The sequence below is a fragment of the Drosophila tropicalis genome, unplaced genomic scaffold (assembly GCF_018151085.1).
Source record: "Drosophila tropicalis isolate 14030-0801.00 unplaced genomic scaffold, ASM1815108v1 contig_593, whole genome shotgun sequence".
Taxonomy (NCBI): domain Eukaryota; kingdom Metazoa; phylum Arthropoda; class Insecta; order Diptera; family Drosophilidae; genus Drosophila; species Drosophila tropicalis.
In genome coordinates, this window is record NW_027173070.1 from 11,019,542 (window position 1) to 11,032,128 (window position 12,587).

Below are 12,587 nucleotides of genomic sequence, written 5' to 3' on the forward strand. Positions count from 1 at the left end.
AATGTGCTTCTTTAAGGGTATTGAAAGTTCAGTTCAACAAACTGCAGGAATCTTTATTTTCTTGTCTTTTTTTCTTATTTTTTTATGTTCTGTGAAAATATTTATTGCCCTCTGTTGCTTATTTTGTTGTTCATTTCTTTTGAATGTTGTTCTTGCTGTTGGTTTTGCTGTCGCTACTTCTCTGTGGCTGTGTACACAACCCGCGGCTATTGTTTTTTATATATTTTTTGATAGCATTAGAAATTAATGAAATCAATTTTGACAAAAAAAAAAAAAAAACTCTAAACAAATGTCTAGCGGGAGATGGGGAAGAGGCGAATTGAAAATAATAAAAATTACTAGCTTTAGGCAATTGTTTTTGTGTATATTGATTTTACCGACGTAGCTGAGGTTGTTGTTACCCATTTTATATGCTACTCTCTCTCTCTCTCTCATTCTCTCAACCTACTTATGGCCATACTCATGTGAGAAATCCCTCATGTCATTTAATTGGCGCATTCTCAACTCTTTTTTTTTTGCCATGGTTTGGTTTGGGGTCTTAAAAAAAGGTTGCCGAACGCATAAAATCCAAAAATGTCCAGCCGTTGAATGAGGGCACAGAATCACACACACATTTCCCATATATAAAAAACAATTTTCTTTGATTTATGCGCTCGTAAAAAACAAATAAAATTTACATGGCCTGCAAGTATAAATCTTTTTATATATATGTATATAATATAATATAATATTTTCCTAGCTAATATATTAAAAAAAAAATATGTATATGAAAAATTGCCGCTAGCCTCAAAGTGCGCAGTAAAGTATGCAACACAAAAAAGTCCAAACCAAACGAAATGTTTTGTAGAAGAAGTTGGTGGGGTAGCAGGGGTAGAAAACGACAGCAAGAAAATACAGACCGCAACATTTTTACTCAGCCAAAGAGACAGAGAAAGAAATAGAGATAGAGAGGGTGGGAGAACGGGAGAAAGAGATGGATACAATTCATGTATAAAACAGAAAAAACACAGAGAAAAATCGAGTAAAACAAACACAAATACGAGGGAAAATGTAATGTGTGCGTAATGTATGGCAAATATATGCTCACTGCATATACACACACACACACATACACACAGTTACACAAACACACACAACACATAAATATTTCATTTAGTATGTGTTGTGCTCCATTTATGATGTGTTTGTTACTTTCGCATGACTATAAATATGGAAAATATATATCTCAATGATTGCAGATTTTTTCCTCTGTTGCTGTGGCTATTTGGGGAGTTGTTAATGAAGAAGGATTGAACTATCCCAGCAACATATCAAATTGGCTATATGGTTGACATATGTACATACTATATGAGCAGCTGTCTGGTCGGCTTGTTTAACTGCTCAAATCACTTCGAAAGCATAAATAAAATTCTTTTATTTTATAATAAGTAAAGATTATGTGTTACGTTTCGATTTTGAATTTTTGGGATTTTCTGCTCCCAATCAAATTTAATAAACATTTCAGACAACTTCTTGATCTGTTTTACAAATTATTTAGGTCAATGCATTTGTCTATAACAGATATAAGTATTAATACAGAATGACTATTACTCAATTTCAGATGCCAATTTAGGAAGTTATCTATAAGGTCGTCACATTTTCATACCAAAAACAAGTTAACGTTGAAAACCGAAACGAAATTCAAAATCTAAATGATTGACTTGCAGACATAGTAAATTGGATTTTTGCTGCGCCTGCATTTCGGCCTTTTGTTCTACTACTGTCGAATTGGATAATTTAAATTTCGCTATCATTTCGCATGGTTGGTCAGCTGAAATTAAATTTCGCATGCCACACACCATTTGCACATTGTCAATCGCATGTTTCGCATGCAGAGTTAAAGGAAGGGAGAGCTGGACGGATGGAAATGGTTGGCAAAAAGGGGAATTTAATGCAGCTTAATGCTGATTAGTTGTTGCCACACAATTGCCAGGTTAATGCGGCACATCCCAATGCTGGCCACACACACAGACAGAGAGAGAGAGAGAGAGAGAGAGCGAGAGAGAGAGAGACAGCATTTATGCAGGGCAGAAGGCAAATTACTTCCAGTATCATCTGTCAATGATGAATGAATGTGTGACTAGTCGACCTCTCTCTCTGTGTTTGTGTGTCTATCTGTCTAGTTGCATTTGGTGTTCGTTTATCTGAGCGTATATACGTGGACAGATGGTCAATTACATTTGCTTCGGGTGGAAGTCCTTGCAGTAGCTGCTGATAAGTAAAGCGTTAACCGCTTTAACTGGCGCCTCGTGTTTTGGGTACCCGTTGCCGTTAAGCAGTTTGCGGTCTAATCTATAGCTAAATGGCTAAAGGGCACGATAGCAGCTGCATCTCAATTAATGTTAGGTGGCCCAGCCTACGATCCCCATAAGGCTTACATATAACTTCATAATTCTCCACACACACACAGCCTTACACTTAATTGTATATTATTCATCTCTCACTTTTGCTTCCCTCAACTTTGCCCCTACTCTCTCTCTCTTTCTGTCTCTGTCTGTTCTCTCTTTTGGTATTGGAGCCAACTTTCTTCTGGTCATCATGCCAAACTCTGTTCAACAAATGAAATGCTCTGTCATGTGTCAGAAAAGGCAACAACACAACAACAATAACTCTGTGGCAAACACTCGGAACAATCAGTGGGCAGGCACAACATGCCTCTCACTCACTCTTCTTTTTTCTCTCCCTCTCTCTGTTTACCATCCACACCAAAAACCCTTTGTATATCACCATTGTCATTCCCATTCCCATTGCCATTGCCATTTTCCCCATCATGCCATGGCCTGGCCATGGAGGCATTCTGAGTCATTCCCTCATTAATTTGGCTCGCAACAATTGAAGCTTAGCAGGAGCAGCCAGTAGCCACTCTGGTTCTGGCCAGAAAATGTTCTCGTTTTTGGTTTCATTCCTCTGGTGTTGGCATTGGCATGAATAGGCAAAAACTAGCAGCAGCAACTGAAATGAGCAACAAACCATCGCTTCGTTGTCAGTTAACTAGTAACTTCTGATCTACCTTGAACAGAAAACCGTATCGGAAAGTGGGATAGAATTTCACTTATTTACCACAAAATTCTCACCGTAATTTAACTTGCAGTTAATAACTGAAGGTGTGGAAAATTTAATAAAAATTCTTTTATGTTCATATCTGATAAACGGTTGAAATTATTTTAATCATTTGGTTTATGAATTACTAGAGAATTTCATTTATTAAAAATTAAATAAATAGTTTTGTTTATTTACCAAAAATTTATTTAATAAATTTGTAGCCAAATTCTCTGTTCATTGTTGGTAAATTTTAATACAACATTTATGTAAATTTTTTTTCAGAAAGTATCAAATATAAATTTTTTAAAGAGATTTAATAGTAACTTTTTTTTTGCAATTTATTTATTTTTTGTTTATATGTATTTGTCACGCCTTCAAAATGTTTTTATCAAAAACCTAGATAATGGTGATAAATAATGTGGCATTTTTTGTATTAGTAGGCCATTTGACATGACAATTTCAACAAGCAGAGTGGCGCAGTGGAAGCGTGCTGGGCCCATAACCCAGAGGTCCGAGGATCGAAACCTTGCTCTGCTATAAAGTAGTAAGAAATCCTAATGAGTGAGAGGGTTTTTTTGTTATTATTTTCAAAACTAATTTAAATAAATTTTTAGACTGTTATTTTCAAAATTTGTGGGTCTCGTATCTGAAATCATATTAAAAATTTGCTGCTACCGTCTACATAATTCTTTGTTATATTGTTCTTTGAATTCCGAGGCTATACTTTTAAGTTTCTTAAATTTTATTTACTTAAATTATTTTCCCCATTCATTCAGAAGTCGTCGTAGAATCAGTAAAGATGAATATTAAAATCGTCATTGTTTTTCTGTTGCTTATAGCATATGAAATAATTAAAATAAGGAATAGTTTAGATAATAGAATGTGGTCCAAGTTTGCAGCTTGTTTACGCCTTACCCAATTGAAAAGGTCTAAAAATCGTGTTCAGACTTTTATCTTTATGAAATATAGATGCAAATACTATACTCCTTAATTCTAAAAAGTAAAGTTAGTTATAAATATTAAAACTAAATACTTGTAAGAACTCCTACTTTTCTTTTATCAATTTCTTCTATCATTTAATATTTGTCTCAAAATGTTTAATTTTTCTCCACTGTAGTGGGTAGGCAACCTCCGGCTCCAACCTTCTCTTGGACTCCATGGGGTCCAATGCATTGTTTGTGTGTGTGTGTGTGTGGATGAGAATGTTTTAGTGTGGTGGGAGTTAAGGACACACAGTGTCTAAATTAAATAATTCCCACAACTGTTACACTATGTCATGTCTGTTACCCCACCCCACCCCACCGACCATCACTTACCTCTGCATCAACTTTGTCTTGCTTTCTTCTCTTTCTATTTCATTTTGTATCGTTTTTTTTTTTTTTTTTGTGGCCCAATGGAAAACCGTTGGCAACGTTGGCGGACCTGATAAATGAGTCCCTAATATGAGCGCTGTTAATAAAAGTGGCAAATTAAACGTCAACCTCTACAATTTTCTGTCATTTGTTGCCTTGCCTCAAGAAGGAGCAGAAGGGGGGTGGTGGGCATGATGTTTGTTGTCTTTTTGTTTTTAATGTCTATTTGTTTGCCCTTGGATGTTGGGGGGAGGAGGCAACTTTTTGTCTGTCTGTGTCTCATTAGTTGTACGACTTTTCATCCACACACACACACTACATATACGAGCTGTGTGTGTGTGGGCGGGTTTTTGCGGCTTGTTAGTTTATAGTTTGTCACATGATTTTGCACTTAAATTGCTTACAAAATGTCTGACATGAGTTTTTGAGTGAGGTTTTTTAATGAGGGCCATGCGAAGGACTTTTGGGTATATAATAAAGTTCTGTTAACCAGCAACCAGCAAACAAAAAAAGTAACAACAACAACAAAAGGAAAAAAGACGAAAAAAACTAAGGAAATTTCCATATATTGAGGGGCTTAGCATATTTAATTAAGTTTCCATCTGGGTGGAAATATAGGGTAGGTGGGAAAATGCAATTAAGCGTAAATAAATGCTTTTATTATTTGGATAAACAATTTATTTTCACGCACACACACAAACACACACACAATAGACAGAGACTGGCAAAGTGGAAGGCAGATGGAGAGGAAAACAATAAAAGCCAAAATACTCATTGATTATCGATAATTTAGGCACAACAACAGAAAGCAGCTAAATGAATGTGCGTGCAAAAAAGCGGAAAAAGCATAGGAAAAATCTATTAACGCCCTGGATTATTAATGTCGCACTATTTGTAATTTATGCGTTAATAAAACAAAAGTCCAATTTAGAGGAAGAGAACATTGATTAGCCCAAAAGAGAAATGGAAAAAGAAGAGGAGAGCAAAGCAGAAAGATATAGGAAAGGGGTCAAATAACTTACTGTATTAAAGTATGACAAGAGTGATTGGTGGAAGGAAAAACTAGTTACATGCAAGTCACAGCGCCTTAGGATATGCAATGAAATGTATGCAAACACACACACATACATACATACATATGAGATGCCCCAGCTTCTGCTTCTGCGATAAACGGCTTAAAACTAGGCAAGTAAAAGTAACAGCCTGACATATTACGACTAATGTCGACTCCAAGCACCAAAGTCGCTTGAGAGAAAGATAGAGAAAACTGAGCAAGCAACTTGAGGAGAGGACAATGATGACTTGTTCCTTCAACCCCCTTTAGCCCCAGGCAGTGAAGTGGTGGGAAGGGGAGCATAATAGCAACTGCAAATGATAAACTTGCAAAATATAGAGAAAGAGCAGCAGGAGGACAAGGTGGAGTAGGAGGAGAAGTAGGAGGATGAGAGGTAAAGGAATAAAAGTAGCAAGCAAGCCGCCTAAGTGGAAAGTATGTCAAGCTCAGTGACACAATAAGCAGCAACAGCAGCAGCAGCAGCAGCAGTATCACACTAGGGAAAGGGCGTACATACAGGAAAAGTGGTGTGTTGAAGAGAGGGGTGAGGTTGGGAGGAGAGTAAAGTGGTGGTGTATACCATAATGGAATATGGGCGAATGCCACGTGCAAATTATAAGCCTGCATGTGTCGTCTACAGCGTCGTCATTATCATCATGATTTTGTTCTTGTTCATCGTCTTGCCTTTTCTCTACTACATACTATTTTTTTTTTTTTTTTTTTTTTTGCCTTTATCTAAGTCTCTGTCTTTTCTTCCACTATATCTGTCTCTCTTGCCCACTAAATGCGTTTATTAATGCTTCTCCTTGGCCTAATTCGCAACACTTGTGCCTCATCGTCGTTGTCTACGTCGTCATTTACATGCATACATCATTTTGCATACATGATGTATTGTTGTTGTCTTATGGCATTTCACCCACACCGCCCTTTTTTCCCCCTTCCCATGTGCTATTTCATTTTAGGCTGCGAATGTCAGTGAAGAAAAACAAAAGGAATGAAGCAAAGGCATAACCAATGTTAATAAAGATGGCAGGCAAGAAAATACCAACATAAAATGTCCTTGCTGCCGGCAGGTACAGCCAAAAGAAAGGAGAGAAAAAGAGATAGAGAGAGAGAAGGAGCAGAAGACAAGAAGGTGGCAATGGGACACCAGGCTCAAGTCATAATAAAGACAAATGCCCAGAAACTTGCACAAGACACTATAATTAACACAAGAAGGCAAAAAAGGAGAAAAAAACCAAGACAAACCAAAGAAATGAAATGGGTTAATGGAAACTGCACCACCACCAACCACAAAAAAATGCTATGGAAAATGTGAGAAAATTAGAAAAATCCTTTAATAGTTTCGGGAATGCCAGGTAAAAGGAAATTAAAGCACAAAAAAGTTTTGCTAAAATATAGAGGAAAAAGAACGAAAAAACTTCATGGAAGAAGAACCTTTTCTTTCTAATTGCAATCATTCCTTTAAACCATTTTACATTTTGGTTAATTATATAAAGTCTAATACACATTGAATTAATCAGAAATGAATTATTTATAATAAATTGCCATTAAAAGCTCCCATCAAAAAAATAGTCAAGATTTAAGAAATATTTTTACCCAATAGTAGTAGTCACATCTGGTGCTAACAATGCATGTGGAGAGAGTCTTTTCACTTTAACTGAATACAAAAGTGTTTATCTTGTTGGACTTTAGTTGAACCCAAAAGGTTGTTTCATCTATTATGTAAAGCGATTCGCAGAGAAAAGAGCTGGAGAGCTGTGAAAGTTTACGATGCGTTACAGAGTGGATTTGGGGCAAAGGCCGTTTTTAACCAACGATTTCGTTGTGTAACACACAGTTTTTTCGTAGTAAAATTCTTTTTAGAATTGGCATGTTTGTTAAGTGTTACGTAGCAAAAGAATCCTTGTGTTGCGTTAGAAGTGGGACAAAGGTTGAAAAAAAAAAATTTGTCTTTTGTAATAGATTAACGCCCCCTTAAAAAATCTCAGTAAGGTATACAAAACTTGTTGATAAAGCAACCTTTAAATATGTTCTTAGAATCTTTTGTCTATAGACTAAAGAATTTTGACTAAAAGCTAAAGCATATACGTTGAAGATGCCAAATTGAAAGAACTAATATAACATCTTTATTTTAGCCATATCATTTTCTATGAAACTTTACCCTGCCCTTTTTTGCATATGTATGTGTAGCAAAAATCATTTGTCTCCCTTATGTTATATTTTGGTGCCTCGTTTAAATGTCATTGCGTTTCATTATGGACTTTTAAGTGACCCCTTGACAATGCTTGTTGCTCTCACTGAATGGTGCTGAATAGATCCGAAAGATAAATCGCAGCAGCAAATCACGTCGCGGATACACATGAGTTTTGCCTTAGCCCGCTTTCCTCTGGCCTAACTCTGACTGCTGCCTAACATCTAATAGCCGTTAGTCAGTGAGGAAAAGCATTAATCAAAATTTTCGAAAAAAAAAAAAAAAACATGAACAAGTAAAACTCAAACTCAACTTGAGTTAAGGAAAATGAAAAACCTTCGGGTTTTTTTTTTTGTTTTTGTCCAAGCAGTGGGGCGCCTTGTCTTGCCTTCTTTTACCCTGTCCCCACGGTTCTCCTGTGTCAAGATAAGCCCATTTAGCAACGTTGTCATTTCTCTTGTTTCGTAACGTTGATTTCATTTTATTGTTGTCCTAACCCAGGCTGCCTCCGTTCCCTGTTGTAGACATCCCCACTTCCTTTACCCAGTTTGCTTTTTGGCGCACGCCTGTCATAAATCTTGTTTTGAATGTCCTGCCAGCAATGATAGCGAGTGAGTGAGTCAAGTCGAGTCATCGATTCGGCTAGTCCTCATCCTCATCCTGTCTCTCTCTGGGCACACACATGCGAAATAGTGAGAATATGTATACCGTTATATAGCCTAGACTATAGCCATGGCAACACATTAAATTAGTACACTTGATCGAGCAAAAAATATTTATGTGCCTAGCGCCGAAAAACTGAAACCGAAACAGAATCAAAGTCACAGTCAGTCGGCAGTCGGCACAGGCAATATCATATTGGAGGCGTCCGTTTCAAGGACACGTCGTCATTGAAGCATAACAGAAAAGGCCAAGTGGGTAGCAGTAGCATTAGCGGGTGGGGTGGTGGGGGTAGAGTTAACTGCTATTCACAAAAACATAGACAGAGGCTAAGAGAATGGCAGACAGATAAAGGGAAAGAGAGAGACAGAGAGCTTCGTACCAAGTTATAAATCTCGAACGCAAATTGACTGTGCAACGTTGCGACGCCTTTTCAAGTGAATGTGTCCCAGCCACCCAGCCCCTCAACTGGCCATATCGACGCCATTTTTGTGTTGCAAACATTTTCAGGATATACGTTGTCTGCTTTTCCTTCACTGTGCCTCCTCCTTGCCATTTCCATCCCCCTCTGGTTGTTAGATAGCCATTTGATTGGCATTTTACTATGGGTTTGACTTATGTTTCATTAATTTGTATCATTCTTATTGCGGGTTAACGAGAATGGTGGTTGCCGTCAGGCCCCAAAAGATATGAAGGATAATTGACCAGATGCCCTTTTACGAGAGAAAAAAACAGAAGAAAATAAATAAATTTATGGCCTTAAGATATTTGTTTATCTATTCGTTTGTTCAATGAAAACTTAAAAAAAAAACATAAACCTTTACTTACAATGTTTTTAGCTTTTCAAAAAGTGATATATTAGTTTGCTTTAAATATTTTCGTTCATTGCCTTTAAATTTGTGTTTTGTTATAGTTTTATTTTTTTAGTTATTTAGTTCTACGAGCTGTCAAACTGAAAACTTTATTAAAGATTTTCTTCAAATCTGATTATACATAATTTCAACAAAAGTATTTTTAGTTAGTTCATAGAATTTTATTGCCATATTTTCAAATTTTTTAACATGGAATATTGTTTTTCCTTAAAATTAGTCAATTACTTGATGTCCAACAAACTTTAACCTCATTTAGTTTGTCAACTTTATTTTCTTTATTGTCCATCTTTAAACAAAAATGCTAAGAGACTTAGTTTTCTTCCCATCGCTTTAATCTTTTAATTTTATTGAATGTATTTTTGTTATTGAGTTTCGATAAAAATTTGTTGTTCTTGAAATGATTTTGAGCCTAGTCAGCCGAAAGATAGAAATAAAGTATTCATATTAAATAACTTAAATAATTTTCAATATATATATTTCAACTTAACAAGTTATTACTCATTTTGAAGCTTACTACAAAACGATAAATAAATAAAAACAGTGGTTAGGGTGTAAGCAAATCCTGGCTGTCAAAATTTTAATACCTTTAGTCCTTCTGCTCATTTGGCAATTGAAAACTAAATGAAATTTCTTCTTTGACTTTAATGGCTCTCAGTTTTCTGGTCACAGGTGCTAGAGATTGTCGTCGTCAATGCCATTGACATTTTCCAATATTTGTATATAAAATTTATATTTCATATTTTATTATTACATTTGATGGATTTTCTTGAATTTTGCTATATCCGCCACCTCTTTTTCTACCCCCTTCCTTTCCGCTTGTGGCATGGCGAGTGAGTACACTTCATAAATCCATTTTATGAATTCGATGAATTTTGTTTTATATGCAAGCAAACATGACACGAGAAACATTGTGGAGTGAAATATTGTGTGGGTTAGGGGGAGAGAGTTCGGGTGTAGGGACAACGAGAGTTGAGCGGAAGCTGGAGAATTCTGCATATTTAAGCAGCGTCAGGCAAATGAATGAAAAGTTGTGCTGAATTCCATGAGCTGCCTCACGTTGCCTGTCATATGCAAACGAAATTAAAATGCACTACAAAAAAGTGCGCACGAATGCATAAACAAGTGGTAGAAGGTGCAGCAAGAGAAAGAAGAGAGAGAAAGTGGGTGAGAGAAACTATGGTAGAGGATAGTGTTTGAGGGGTATTGAACGGGGGAGGAAAAATAAGATGCTTCTTGGTTTGGGTCTGGTGAAGCAAACATACTTCATTGAATGGCTCTCGAAAGTATGCAACAGCCATCCATACCATAAACAGATGCGAAACATTTATCTCTTACTACCTCTCTCGCTCTCTTAGTCTCTCTACCTGTCTCTCTCATTGCTGAAACTAAGAATTGTATGGGGGAAAAACAGGTGCTTAAGTATGTCAGATGAAAATGAAAACGGAATTCAGCGGAAGCATTTAAATTGCAAAAGTAAATGCCCAGCTCCAAAAAAAAAAAAGAAGGAAAAAACCAGAAACCAACAACTTCTAGTTTATTTTCTTTGTGTCTAAACTTTTTCTGCAAACAGAGTGCATTGAAGGCGTGGCCAACTCCCCCTACATATACACATACTTGTAAGTCTTCTAAAAATGGGTCAAACACTTTGCAGTTCATATGAAGAGAAAGAGAAAGAGAGAGGCACAAAAGGGAGCAAGAGTCAGGCCAGGCACGTAAATGGAAAGTGGGTGACTCAGCCAAAGTAAAGTGCATAAGCACACACACACTCACCCACACAGAAACACATACTCACACACATATGTATAGTACTGGCAACAATGCGTATACGTCACGTTGTACAAGGCTAAAAGGGAGTCTAATGCAATCGGGTTAGGCAAGGCATGTTGCTGCAAGAACTGCAAAGTTTTGTCCCAGTGAGTGAGTGTGTGTGTGTATATGTCTCTGTTGTGGCTTGATGGAATTAACATGCGCCCAGTCTTGTAATTTGTTGCCCAGCTAAGTGAAAGAATGGACTCCACACAGTTTTAATGTAACACACACAAGCCACAAAGAAATGAGATGGAAAAAAGTTTTTAGCTATTAAATATATATATTAAGTAGAAAATTTTTATGGTAAATTTTTTTAAGCCATTCTCATCGATATCAAATGACATTTTGCTTGCTTTTGTGCTTATCGTTTTTCATTTGCCATCATTCAAGTTATGGCCACATTTATTACCCATGGCCAACGAAAAACAAAAAAAATAAAAAATATGCTGCATATTAAGAAATGGCTCGATACCCCTCTCGACTCCCCCACAGTTTGCTTCCAATCATAAATCAACAAAAAACATGGAACAAAAAAAGAGAGAAGAAAAGAAAAAACTACTTAAAGCGCCATTACAACAAATTTAAAGCAATTTGAAACTTAGGCCAAGCTTCTTTTAGCCCACAGACGGGCACGAAGTTCTGCCAAAAAAAACCGCTGTAACAAAAAAAGTCGAGAAGCATAGAAAGGAGAAAAATCGAAAAATGAAAGAGAGTGAATGAGCTAGTGAGTGAAGAGGCCAAGGAGAGAGGTGACTAAAATAAAAAAAAAAAAAAACAAAAAAACAAATGTTTTGGACACTTTATTATGCGCATTATTCACTGTTACAATGTTTTATCCCTTTTCTGGTTTGGTTTGGTTCTTTATTTTTGGGTTTTCTTCTTTTTTTTTGGAGGACCTGCAACTTGAACCTGAACCCTAAAATGGTATACTTTTTTTTGCGTTAACATGGCCAATTTCTACTCCATTAACTTTTACCCAAAGGCCTACTTAATGTTGCAGACGCTGAGCGAGGTGTATGGGCGGGCTTCAAGAAATCATTTCATTCTCTATATAGTACATATATCTCTGAGCTGATCTAAGAGAAAAATACTTTAGTATATTAGCTTTGCATTAGCTTTCTCCCATTTGCCATCAGTTTTTCCTTTTGTGCACTTTTTTTCCCTCCCCCTATTCCAAGTTGTAGCGAAGCATAAAATGCAACCATTGAGTCAACTAACCCCGAAGGCCTATCATGTGTAAAATTAGCTTATTTTGTAAGGATAACCTGCCCGGCTACTTAGTCTCAGTCCTCTCTCAGTCTCTCAGTCCTTTTGCTGCTACTTGGGTCTCAGCCGTTGGGCATAAAAATAGATTGCTTGCTTCTTCTGCCCACACTCTGCTCACCATCCGCCCCGAGTTCTTGGCTTTTTCTACTCTTGCATAATTCTCGTTGCGCTTAATGCAATTTTTATGTAGAGATCCCTCCTTTTGCATTAAGTTATAGTCAGTGGCAAAAGCAATGGGTTTGGGTGTGAGGGATGAGGAGAGAAGGACACATTTCTTTTGCCTGTTGGCGCATTAAATT

General features: G+C 36.7%; 1 protein-coding gene and 1 non-coding gene across 5 annotated transcripts in view; one reads left to right on the top strand and one right to left on the bottom strand.

The window, feature by feature from the left end:
* side-VIII (sidestep VIII) overlaps positions 1-12,587 on the bottom strand; it is an 83,441-nt gene that overhangs the window by 40,205 nt on the left and 30,649 nt on the right. The gene's annotated exons all lie outside the window — the stretch shown is intronic.
* On the top strand, positions 3,547-3,618 carry TRNAM-CAU (transfer RNA methionine (anticodon CAU)). The gene has a single exon. It is a non-coding gene; the product is annotated as a tRNA-Met (tRNA).